The 12,214-nt window shown below is 53.6% G+C and overlaps 1 pseudogene; it reads right to left on the bottom strand.

Moving 5' to 3' along the window:
• Nucleotides 1-468: 468 nt before the first annotated feature.
• Nucleotides 469-9,292, bottom strand: LOC129639915 (PI-PLC X domain-containing protein 1-like; annotated as a pseudogene).
• Nucleotides 9,293-12,214: the final 2,922 nt, after the last annotated feature.

The raw sequence follows: 12,214 nt of genomic DNA, 5'->3' as shown, positions 1-12,214 counted from the left end.
TCCCCAGCTGGGGGTCACCGTCTGCTAGTCTCAGTGCCCAGGGGGAGGCGGCCACCCCAGCCTCTCCCATGGGGAAGCCACAGACCCGAGAGCCAACAAACCCGTTGGCCCAGATGAATTTGCCTGTGACGGTGTTGGTACGGCCGGTGGCTGACCCTGGGCACTGGCCCCGCACCCATGCGCAAAAGTAGGGGAGCCCCCACTGGGTCAGCTTCTCCAGGGACTAGGCCGGGTGGACGCGGACAAACTCCAGGTTCTCTGAGTACACTCACCTTTAATCAACACCTCACACCCTGCAGTCACCGAGAGACACACGGAGGACCGAGGAGACCATGGACCCTGCCACCTGGCCCACCTCGGCAGTCACCCACATTCAGTGGACGCGCGGACGGAGGACAAGCCCCAAAGGACAGGGCTGAGAATGGCCTCCACAATGCCCAGCTCCTCAACGTGTCAACGGACAGCCCCGAGGCACTTCCGGTTCAGGCCGGTGACGTCACAGGACGTGACTGAGACGCAGCCTCCATGATACCCAGCTCTACCCATGTGCCGTCCCTCAGCCCCGAAGCAGCTTTCGGTTCAGCCCAGTGACATCACAGGATGTGAACGAGGAGCTGCCTCCGCAAGGCCCAGCTCCTCGGTGCGCCATCCCTCAGCCCCGAGGCGGCTTCCGGTTAAGGCCTGTAACGTCGCAGGACATGACTGAGACGCAGCCTCTGTGATGCCCAGCTCCACACATGCACAGTACGTCAGCCCGAAGCAGCTTCCAGTTCAACCCGATGATGTCGCCAACCCGTCGGCCCAGATGAATTCGCCTGCGACGGTGTTGGTACGGCCGGTGGCCAACCCCGGGCACTGGCCCCGCACCCATGCACAAAGGTAGGGGAGCCCCCACTGGGTCAGCTTCTCCAGGGACCAGGCTGGGTGGATGCAGACTAACTCCAGGTTCTCTGAGAGGTTGATGCCGGCCACCATCAGCCTGCCTGGGACAAGAGAGGGGCTGCTGTTCATGGTGCCAGCTGTGGGGTCAGCTGCCCACGTGTGCAGCCACTAACCCATGGAGTCATGTGGCCAACCAAACCGTGTGGGCACCGACTCACGTGGTCACCCACCCATGGGGTCACTACCCCATGCAGTGATCCCTCCACTGGCCACCAAGCCCCGTGGGCACCCACCCATGTGGTCACTAACCTGCGAGGACATGTGCTCACCTGTCCACATGATGACCCACTCACACCGTCACCCGCCCATGGGGTCACCCACTCTCCGGGTCAGCAACTCACATGGTAACCCACCCTGCACTCAGCAACTCAAACTGGTCACCCACCCACACAGTCACCCACCCACGCAGTCTTCAACCAACATGGTCTCCTGCCCATGTGACCAGTAACCCATGGGGTCACCCACCCACACAGTCACCCACCCATGCGACCCCTAACCCATGGGGTCACCTGCCCACGCAGTCACCAAGCTGTGCCATCACTCACCCAGATTCTGGCCTCCGCAGAGGTCAGAGATTCAGATGTCCGACAGAGACCAAAGTTCAGACAGCAGGGGCTCACAGGGGTGTTGATTCATGAATTTCTCCTGTTACAAAGGGCAGGTGGGCTGGACAGTGACCCCAAAGATGTCCATGTCCTGGCCCCGTGTGGTGGACACAATAATGTCCACATGGATGTCCACATCCTGCCTACATCCTGACCCCCTGTGGTGGACACAGTAACGTCCCCAAGGATGTCCATGCTCTGGTCCCCATGTGCTGAACAGAATAACGTCCCCTAATACATCCTGTTCCATTTCTCCACGTGAACCCAAAGCCATCCCCATGCGCTAGGACATGCATGTGGCCAGGTGTCCCGGTTTGAAAGCAGCACTCCCCTGGGTGGCTTCAGCTCTTCATGAGCTCCAGGTACTGGACGAGGTCTCAGGGCTTCACCTGGTTCCCCCACCAATAGGGGATACCGGGCCACAGTTCTGCATGCTGACTCATGGATGCCTCGTCCTTGTACGACAGGATGACCTGCTGGCCGTGGGACCACAGCTGGTGCAGAGTCAGCACCTCCTAGGGGGAGAATCATCCGGGTGCCCATGAGACATGTGCACAGGGGTTATTGGGTGCCCTGTGACACAATGTGTCAGTTATTGGGGGTGTCCGAGAAGCTACAGTGATGTGTGGATTATTAGGGTGTCTATGAGCAGTGATGGGCTGGTTATTGGGTTCTCTGTGAGAAGAGACAGTCATGGGTGGGTTATTGGCATGTCTGAGTAGAGACACTAGTGGGTCGATTACTAGGGTGTCTGAGTGGAGACAGTGATGGGTGGGTTATTGGGGTGTCTTGAGCAGTGATTGGTAGATTTTGGGGGTCTTTGAGTGGAGACAGTGGTGGGTAGATTACTTGGGTGTCTTGAGCAGTGATGGGTTGATTATTGGGGTGCCTGAGTGGAAACAGAGGTGGATGGATTATTGGGGTTTTTGATAGAAAACAGCAGGTGGATTACTGGGGCATCATGAGGCATGATTGATGGATTTTGGGGGTGTCTGAATAGAGACCAGGCAGGGTGGATTATTGGGGGTGCCTGTGACCAGTGATGGGCTGGTCATTGGGGTGTTTGAGTGGAGACAGTGGTGGGTGGATTACTGGGGTTCCATGAGCAGCATCACCTGGTGCCTGAATCAGCCTCACACAGCGAGCAGATAGTCTGATTACAGTGAGGCCTAGTGCTCCCACCACCCCCGCTTCCAAGAGCATGGGAAGCCTGTGGCCCCTGCTCACACCCCACGGGGACACAGCATGTCCCCAAAGATGTTCTTGATGCAGCCCATCAGGTACTCGTGCAGGTCCTGTATCATGCCCTCGAAGTTCCTGCATGCCAGGATAACCACTTCCTGGGGGTGGTTCTCCAGCCACTCATATCTCCATGATCATGTCCTGGGTGGGGTGGGGTGAAGGGCCTTGTAGTGAGAAACAGAGGGTCATGGGTGGGGAATTCCCCCAGCACAGCCACTCTACAGACGGGTTGGGGTGTCCTGACACACAAACACATAAAGCATGTCTTTATGTCATGCTCCCAAGGGACCCAGCCTCTCCTGAGTGGCAGTGGGGAGCCGTGGCATTGCTCTGGTGTGCTGGTGTGTGTGTGTGTACACACTCCAGTAGGTACAGGTGCACACACAGGTGTGCATGTGTTCAGGGTCTGTGTGTGCACGGATATGCATGTGTGTGTGCATGCACAGCAGCAGAGAGCATTGCTTATCATACTGTGTGAAGTCTGTACTCCAGGGAGCGTACGAGGCCAGGAGGGTACATGTACACTGAGGCCCAGGACAGAACCTCCAGACCCCAAGGGTCTTTAGGTTCTGTGGTGGGGGCACTGGGGTCTGAGGCCAGAGTGAGACATTGAGTGATTTGGCCAGCAGCCGAGAGAATGGACTGGACACTCCAAAACTGGACACAGGAAAAGACGTGTCAGGGACCTGGATAGCCAAATTCTGGGAAACACCCCAGAGGCCAGGGGTGCAGTTGTGAGTTCAGAAACGCACGTTGGTCGGGAATTCTGAGTGACTGATGCCAGAGGTCAGCCCTTTCATGCCTGGAGTGGACATGTGTCTGTCCCATTAGAGGTTGTCCCCTTAGAGGTCAGCCTCTCCTGTCTGAAGTGACTGTGTGTCCATCTGAGTGGACGTGTGTCCGTCTGAGTGGATGTGTGTCCGTCCCCTTAGAAGTCAGCATCTTCTAACTGGAGTGGACCTGTGTTGTCCCCTTAGAGGTCAGTGTCTTCTTACTGGAGTAGACCTGTGTTGTCCCCTTAGAGGTCAGCCTCTCCTGCCTGGAGTGACCACATGTCCACCTGAGTGGACGTGTGCCCATCCCCTCAGAGGCCCTCCCCCTCCTGCCTGGACCAGACGTGGGTGTCCCTGGCTGGCGGACCCCCCCCCCCCCGTCCGTACCCCTGCCCCCAACCCCACCTCCATGATGGCCGTCATGTACACCATGTGGCCAGAGTGCAGGTTCCTCTTGGTAGCCTCCTCCATGTGCGGCATCTGCAGGTCCTCACGCCAGCATCCAGGTGCTTCATGATGCTCAGCACCTGCACACAGAGGTTGGTCATCTGTGCTGGGCACAGAGGGCAGCCCCCAACTCAGGGGCTGGGCATGCACTGAGGATGCCCAACTGAGGGCCACATCGGCCACTGTGAAATCAACCGTGTTGGTGCTGCTGGGGTTGAGGCACTGCTTCTGGGAACAGGGTCCCCAGGGTCAATGGTCATGTGGAGCACAGAGCCCGGGTCGAGATTGTGGTCTTGGGGGGGGGGGTGTTCCTGCAGAGTCCAGCCTCACACTCCTTCAGGCAGTCCCTGGGTGGAAGCTCCCTGTGGGCTCAACGCCAAGGTTCCATGACACCCAAGCTGGACCCTTGGACATGAGGATACACTAGACCCACAGAGATCTGTGCCCACCCCCACAAACAGCACTAGGAAAGGCAAAAAGGAATCAAGGGAAGAGAACAAAAGGACAAAACATCTGTCCATGACACAAATAAGACAGGAAAAAGCAAAAAATAACTTTAACGTACATTGAAAATTGAAAGTTGCTCAGTTGTTTCCAAGTCATTTTGATCCGGTGGACTGTAGCCCACCAGACCCCTCTGTCCATGGAATTATCCAGGCAAGATTACTGGAGTGGGTTGCCTTTCCCTTCTCCAGATCTTCCCAACCCAGGATCGAACCCACATCACCCTCATTGCAAGCAGATTCATTACCAACTAGCCACCAGGGAAGCCCTAATATAAATTTGTAACAGAAAATGTACTGTGTCCTCTACGAGGAGTCATAATGGAAAAAGAAAAAAAAAAACACATAAGGATAAAAAAGTGGGGAAGAAAATAATAGATTCTCTCTATCCAAAATAAAAGAAAAAGCAAAAACTAATATTAACATAAACTAGTAGCAGAAAATGGTACTGTATTCTCTACACAGAGTCATAATAGAAAAAGAAAAAGATATAAGGATAAAAAATGGGAAAGGATGTCACAGCCCCACCCCCAATCCAAATTAAAAGAAAAAACAAAGACTCATATGAATATTGTCAGCTATGGTCAGGCACTTGCCATCCACTACAAGGATTAAATGCAGTGCTGCTGCAGCCGCTGATCTTAAACACCCCCTGAAAGACCACCACCTGTGCCCCCCACCCCGCACACACCCAGGTCTCTTTGGGAGCCATACCACTTGAGACCATGGCACTGAGGTCCCACAGTATGGAGGGGACCCTGCCCTGGAGGGATGCAGAACAGAGGGACCCAGCACCAAGGGGCCCTCCGAGCAGAGGGACCCCAGTCCTGCAGGACTCCTGGGCTCTGGTGGACCCCCTGCTGCTCGCTCCCTTCTCTGGGTGTGAGCTCTTAAGGCCAGGCTTAGGCACCTGATGCAAGCAAGAATGTAGTTGTTCCCATTCCAGCCCTGGCTCTCTGCCAATCAGATCCCCTGAGGAGGATTCCAGCAACCGGGGACCTCCCAGGAGGAAGCAATCACACAGGTAAGAGCTGTGCTTGACAGCCTCTTGTCCTCTTGGGAGGACCAGCCCAGGAGCAGAAAAACCAGGAATATGAGTGCCCCTCAAGTGCGGGTACAGGAAGGCAGGGGCCATCTGTCCTGCCCAGGTGGGCCCCTGCTCCTGAGGGCTCCTGAGCCCAGATGGGTTTTCTACCTCATCCTGCATCCACCCCCTGGGCAATGTGTGTGCCAGTGACAGGACCACTGTCAATTGGGTGCCCCCTCCGCACAGACAGGGCCCCCGCCATTGACTCCTCTCCATCCTCTACAATGACTGCCTCCCACCCTGGCTTCTCTGTACCCCATAAAACCCCCGATCCACCCAGGAGAAGCACTACAGGGGAGGGGTGTGAATGCGTGCATGTGTTCTCAGTCACTTCAGTCGTCTCGACTCTCTGTGACCCCATGGACTCTAGCCTTCCAGGCTCCTCTGTCCATGGGACTTCCCATGTGAGAATACTACAGTGGGGTGCCATTTTCTCCTCCATGGGATCTTCCCGATCCAGGGATCTAGCCCAGGTCCCACGCATTGCAGGCTGATTCTTTACCATCTGCACCAGCAAGAAAGTCTCCCTGGAGGGGGTGCTGGGGTGCAAACGTAAACCCACCTCAGAGGACATGGAAACTCAGCTATTGCTTATCTGGGACCAGGAAGGAGCTTTAGTGTCAGCTCAGCTGCACAAAGGGTGGGACCCAGCCTCCCCCTTCCCCTCCCAGCTCCCCCGGCCTCTGTGACTTCAGAGGGTGATGCTGTTAGTCCATGGGTCCCTGTTCTGGCTTCAGGCTGGTTCTACAGTAAAGCTGTGTCCTTTCCTACCTTTCTGGGAGGCTCTCTGGGTTGGAAGATCTCCTGCAGGAGGGCATGGAAACACATTCCAGTGTTCTTGCCTGCAGAATCCCATGAACAGAGGAGCCTGGCAGACCACAGTCCATGGGGTCGCAATGAGTCAGACATGACTGAGTGACTAAACAGCAATTCTGCTTTACAGCAGGTTTGTTCTCAATCCCATTTCCCCAAGAGGGATAAGGAAACCGCCCCCTGTGGGGGACACTAGCGGCTGGAGCTGGGTCCAGGGCCCGGGAGTGCCCGCAGACCCTCACCTGGGTGGTGGACCTCTTGAACACCACGGGCAAGGTGACACATGGCAGCACTTTGCCCAGAAGCTGCAGCAGCCTCGACTCCTTGTGAGAGATGGGTGACTTCTTGTTCAGGCAGTAGGTCATTATGCTGTGGCTCCCTGCAGGCAAACCAGGTGGGGGACACATCACCCCCTGAGCCTGTCCTCTGTGCCCCCAAGCTGCCCTAAGGATGCACAGCTATAGCACCGCGGGGTATGGCAGAGTTCCGAAAGTCATATCCACTGAGTCCTGGGAACTGAATCTTGTCTCGAAATGGGGGTCTCTGCAGAAGTGTGAAAGTGAAAGTCAATTTATTTAAGGAATCCCGTTTTGGGACAGGAAAGCCTTAAGATGGCTTTTGATTTTATGGTTTGTTGTTTCCCAGGTGGTGCTCGTGGCAAAGAGCCTACTTGCCAAAGCAGGAGGCATAAAAGATGCAGGGGAGATCCCTGGGTTGGGAAGATCCCCTGGGAAGGGAATGACAACCTACTCCATTATTCTTGCTTGGAGAATCCCATGGACAGAGGAGCCTGGCGGGTACAGTCTATGGGGCTGCAAAGAGTCAGACACAACTGAGCACAGACAGACCCTCTCTAGTTACAAGTGCTTTGAAATTATTCATAGTATTTTCAGGCTCTTTATGACGCCAATGTTGTGGTCATTTATGTGTGGTTTTACTTATTCTTTTCCCTTTTAAATCTGTGTGATCTGTTTCAGAGACAGTGTGGAGAGGTTCATACTTTAGCAGTCACCTGGGGACAATCCAGAAATCTTCCCTTCTGTCTCTGAACATAGGTTTGGACTAGCTTTATTTCTTTCTCTTTTTTTCTTTTCTTATTTATTCTCAGGGTCAAGGGATGGGAAGGAGGATTTACAAGTTCATAATATAATTTGATTTGATGATGTTATGGAAGAGTGGATGGATGGGTGGATAGATAAGTGGATGGATGGATGAATGGATGGTGAGTGGGTGGATGGATCAATCAGTGGATGGGTGGATGATGGATTGGTTTGTGGATGGATGGATGGATGGATGCTGGATGGGTGGATTTATGGATGGATGAGTGGGTGGTTGGATGGATGAGTGGATGGATAGGTGAGTGGGTGGATGGACAGATAGATGAGTGGATGGATGGGTGGATGGATGGATGGGTGGGTCAGCAGCATGTGGTCCATGCACACAGTGGTGTATGAGTCACCATGAAAAGGAGTGAAGTTCTGACACAGGCTACATCGTGGATGGACCTTGAACACACGATGGTCAGTGAGAGAAGCAGACACAGAAGGACACATTTTACCTGTCCATTTATAAGAGATGTCCAGAACAGGCAAATTTACAAAGACAGAAGCAGATGAGTGGTGCCCGGGCTTGGGGGAGAGGCATCATGAGTTATTTTGTAAGGGGTACGGGAAGGAGAGCAGCCAAGGGCCCCTCTGTGGTCCTGAAGACTCGGAAGCCTCCTCCTTGTGGGGCCCCCACAGCTTTCCCCACGGGGAAGCACCCGGAAGGGCCGAGAGACTGGGTCCACGGTTCCCTGTCTGCTCCACACTCTCAAGGGAAGAGCCGTGTGGGGCCCCTCCTCCCAGGCAGGGTGGGGTGGCCGGCATAGAACCCCACAGCTGTCGAGAGGGTGAGAAAGAGTCTAAAGCTGCCTTCCATAGAAAACAGCACTTCCTGTTTGTCCAACTGTCCATGTGCGCTCCCAGCGGGCAGTGTCCAGTGTCACAGAGCCAGGGCAGGGCCCAGTGTCTGCACGGCCAGAGGAGTGCCGGTGGAGAATGGGGCACGTTTGCACCTTGAGGAGGTGAGCAGGGTGCTGTCTGGCAGGGACCCTCCCCTCCCAGGCCACGGTGTCTGGTGGCCACCCCTCAGATGGCCTGAGCACAGCAGTGTCACCCTGGAAGTGCCCGCCACCCTGGTCACCACTGGCCATCCCCAAATCCAGATGCCCGCCTATAGCTGAGCTTTGCAGCACTTTTTGCAACCAAACTGGCTGGAGTCAGAGGTTCCTCATTTTAATTAGGTAGTTCTGGTATCACTTATCGAGTTGTTTTGGGGGCGGGTGGCCCCCTTAAACTTTGGGTCCTCCAGCCTCAAATGCAGAAGGTGCTGCACAAGCTCTGATGGAAAACGTGGGTGGAAAGGTGAGGGGTCCCCAGGAGTAGGACAGAGTGGCTGAGAAAACACAATCCCGCCCCCCAGGGAGGCCGGCATGTGTCCTGAAGGCAGGCTCTCAGGGGTTCTCGTACCTTCCGGGTTGAATGGGATAAAGTGGACAGACAAGGGAAGGTGCTGGTGTGTGTATGTGTGTGTGTGCAGTATGTGTGCATGTGTGTTTGGTGTGTGTGTGCATGTGTGTTTTGTGTGTGTGTGTGCATGCGTGTGTGTGTTCAGTGTGCCTGTGTGTGCCTGCATGTGTGCATGTTTGGCTCTGAGGCTTCCCACACTTGGACCCGTCTCGCAGCTGCATCCCCTCTGAGCCGAGCATGCGGGGCCTCACCTGGGATGGAGAGGTGGTGCGGGGGCATGTCCCAGAGCCGAGAACTCAGTGCCGACATCCAGTCTGCGTTCACCTTGGTGGCACAGGAAGGATCCGGGCAAGCTCACCTGCCAGCCCATCGGAGGCCCAGCCTGGGCAATCTGGGGGAGGAAATGGGGTGTTGCATAATTAAAACAGGACATACAGAAGACCCGGTGCTGGTGGCGTGGAGGCGTGGCTCTGAGAAACTGGTACCTGTGGACTTCTCTCCAAGAGAAAGGAGGATGGGGTGGTGGAGAGGGGAGAAGTGCTCTAGAGACAGAGAAACAGACACAGAGAGAAATGGACAGAGACATGAAGAGAGACAGACAGTAGGGCGAGGGGGCAGAGAGACACAGGAGGTTAAGTGGGGGTTTGAGGAGGAGCAAGGGAGCGGGGAAACAGGGACCAACAGACAGACCCCAGCAGCTCAAGTCTGCTCTCCCTGAGGCTAGAGCTGGCGACCCCATCCAGAGGGTCCCCCTTTCTGTCACTGTGCACCAGCCCCCTCCTCTTGGGGCTGAGAGGGGCCCAGTCGAGCCTGTGGGCTCCAGGTATGGGGGCTTCCATCCTAGGTGCAATGGAGCCCAGGCACAAGGTCACACGCCCTTCACTCCCCAGAGGCGGTCTCTCCATCTGGTGGCTGTTGCTGCAGTAAAAGTGACTGCACAGGCTCCCAGGATGAAGCACCCACCTGAGCAGCTAAGAAGCTGGGAATGCCTCCAGTTAGGGTCTGAGTGTCCCCTCTCTCCTGTTATGAGTGGGTGTTCTGTTGGTCTGCATGCCATCAGGACTCCTTTCATGGCAAACACATGCCTGGACCTTTGTATTTGTGTTTACTGCTCTCCATGGACAGGGGTTGTCTCTATTCTTAGGGTCCCCTCTCTATAGTAATAGTCCCCTTCTGTTGTCATAGTCCCCCCTCTACAGTAATACTCCCCTTCTATTGTCGTACTCTCCCCTGTACAGTGATAGTTCCCCTTCTATAGTAACAGCCCCCTCTAATATCATAGTTGGAGAAAGGCATGGCAACCCACTCCAGTATTCTTAGCTGGAGAATCCCATGGACAGAGGAGCTTGGTGGGCTCCGTGCGGTCAGTCCATGGAGTCACAAAGAGTCGGACACGACTGAACGACCAACACTAATGTCATAGGGTTTAGAGTAATAGCCCTCTATTCTCAAAACTTCACTTCTACAGTAACTGTGCTCCGCTACTGTCATAGTCGCCCCTCTGTAATAATAGTCCCCCTTCATTGTATTACTCCTCTTCTATTGTCATAGCCCCCCTACAGTAATGGTTCCTCTTCTACAGTGTTAGCTCCTCTCTATTGTCATAGTAACAGTTCTCCCTATAGGGTAACAGTTCTCTATTCGAGATCTAATAGAGTAATGAAAGTGAAAGAGAAATTGCTCAGTCATGTCTGACTCTTTGCGACCCCATGGATTGTAACCTACCAGGCTCCATGGCAACCCACTCCAGTGTTCTTGCCTGGAGAATCCCAGGGACGGGGGAGCCTGGTGGGCTGCCGTCTATGGGGTCGCACAGAGTCGGACATGACTGAAGCGACTTAGCAGTAGCAGCAGGCTCTTCCATCCACGGGATTCTCCAGGCAAGAGTACTGGAGTGGGTTGCCATTTCCTTCTCCAGGGGATCTTCCTGACCCAGGGATCAAACCCGGGTCTCCCACATTGTAGGCAGATGCTTTTAGTGCCTGAGCCACCAGGGAAGGCAAGAGTAATAGAGTAATAGTTCTCCTTTACTGTCATAGTCCTCCACCCCATACACTAATAGTCCTGTCTCTATTGTCATACTTCACTTTCTGTTGTAATAGTCCCCTCTCTGCAGTTAAAGTATCTCCTCTACTGAAATAGCCCCCCCTCTAATGTCATAGTCCTACTATATAGTGATAGTCCCCCCTCTATTGTCAAAGTTCCCCTTCTAGTACTGTCATAGTCCCCTCTCTGGAATAATAGTCCTCCTTGATTGTGGTAGTTCCCTTAAACTATAATAGTCTGCCTCTAATATCCCCCTTCTAGAGTAAAAGTCCTCCGTTGCTATAAGCTGCCTCTACATAAACGTCCCCCTCTACTGTCATAGTCCACTCCCTATTGTAATAAGTCTGTCTCTGTGGTAATAGAGTAATCTATTCTAGTAATCTCCCTCCATCTAGTAATCTCCCTCTGTTGTCAGTATTCCCCTTCCATAGTCAAGTCCCCCTTCTACTGTAACAGTCCTGCCTCTATTGTCATAGTTTCCCCTCTCCACTAATAGTCCCCTTCTGCTGTCCCTAGTGTATATTAATAGTCCCTTTTCTATCTTAGTAGTCCCCACTCTATAGTAATAGTCTTCCTCAATTTCAGTAGTCCCTTTCTATTGTAATAGTCCCTGTCTGCAGCAATAGATGCCCATTTATTATAATAGTCCCCCCTAAGGTAATAGTCCTCTTTCTGTTATAATAGTCCCTCTCTCTTTGTCGTAGTCCCCTCTGTTCAGTAATAGCTCCCCTACAATGATAGACCACTCTTTACTGTAATAGTCTCATATATGCTATAATAGTCCTCTCTCAACAGTGAGAGTCCTCCTCTATTGTAATAGCCTCCCTCTATGGTAAGAGTCTTCCCTTCATAAACAGTTTTACCTCTTCTGTAATACAGCAAAGCAGAGACATTACTTTGTCAACAAAGGTCTGTCTAGTCAAGGCTATGGTTTTTCCAGTGGTCATGTATGGATGTAAGGGTTGGACTATAAAGAAAGCTGAGCACTGAAGAATTGATGCTTTTGAACTGTGGTGTTGGAGAAGACTCTTGAGAGTCCCTTGGAGTGCAAGGAGATCCAACCAGTCCATTCGAAAGGAGATCAGTCCTGGGTGTTCATTGGAAGGACTGATGCTAAAGCTGAAACTCCAGTACTTTGGCCACCTGATGCGAAGAGCTGACTCATTTGAAAAGATCCTGATGTAGGGAAAGATTGAGGTCAGGAGGAGAAGGGGACGACAGAGGATGAGATGGTTGGATGGCATCA

Source organism: Bubalus kerabau, chromosome X (genome assembly GCF_029407905.1).
Source record: "Bubalus kerabau isolate K-KA32 ecotype Philippines breed swamp buffalo chromosome X, PCC_UOA_SB_1v2, whole genome shotgun sequence".
Taxonomy (NCBI): Eukaryota; Metazoa; Chordata; class Mammalia; order Artiodactyla; family Bovidae; genus Bubalus; species Bubalus kerabau.
This window is presented reverse-complemented; position numbering and strand designations above follow the sequence as displayed.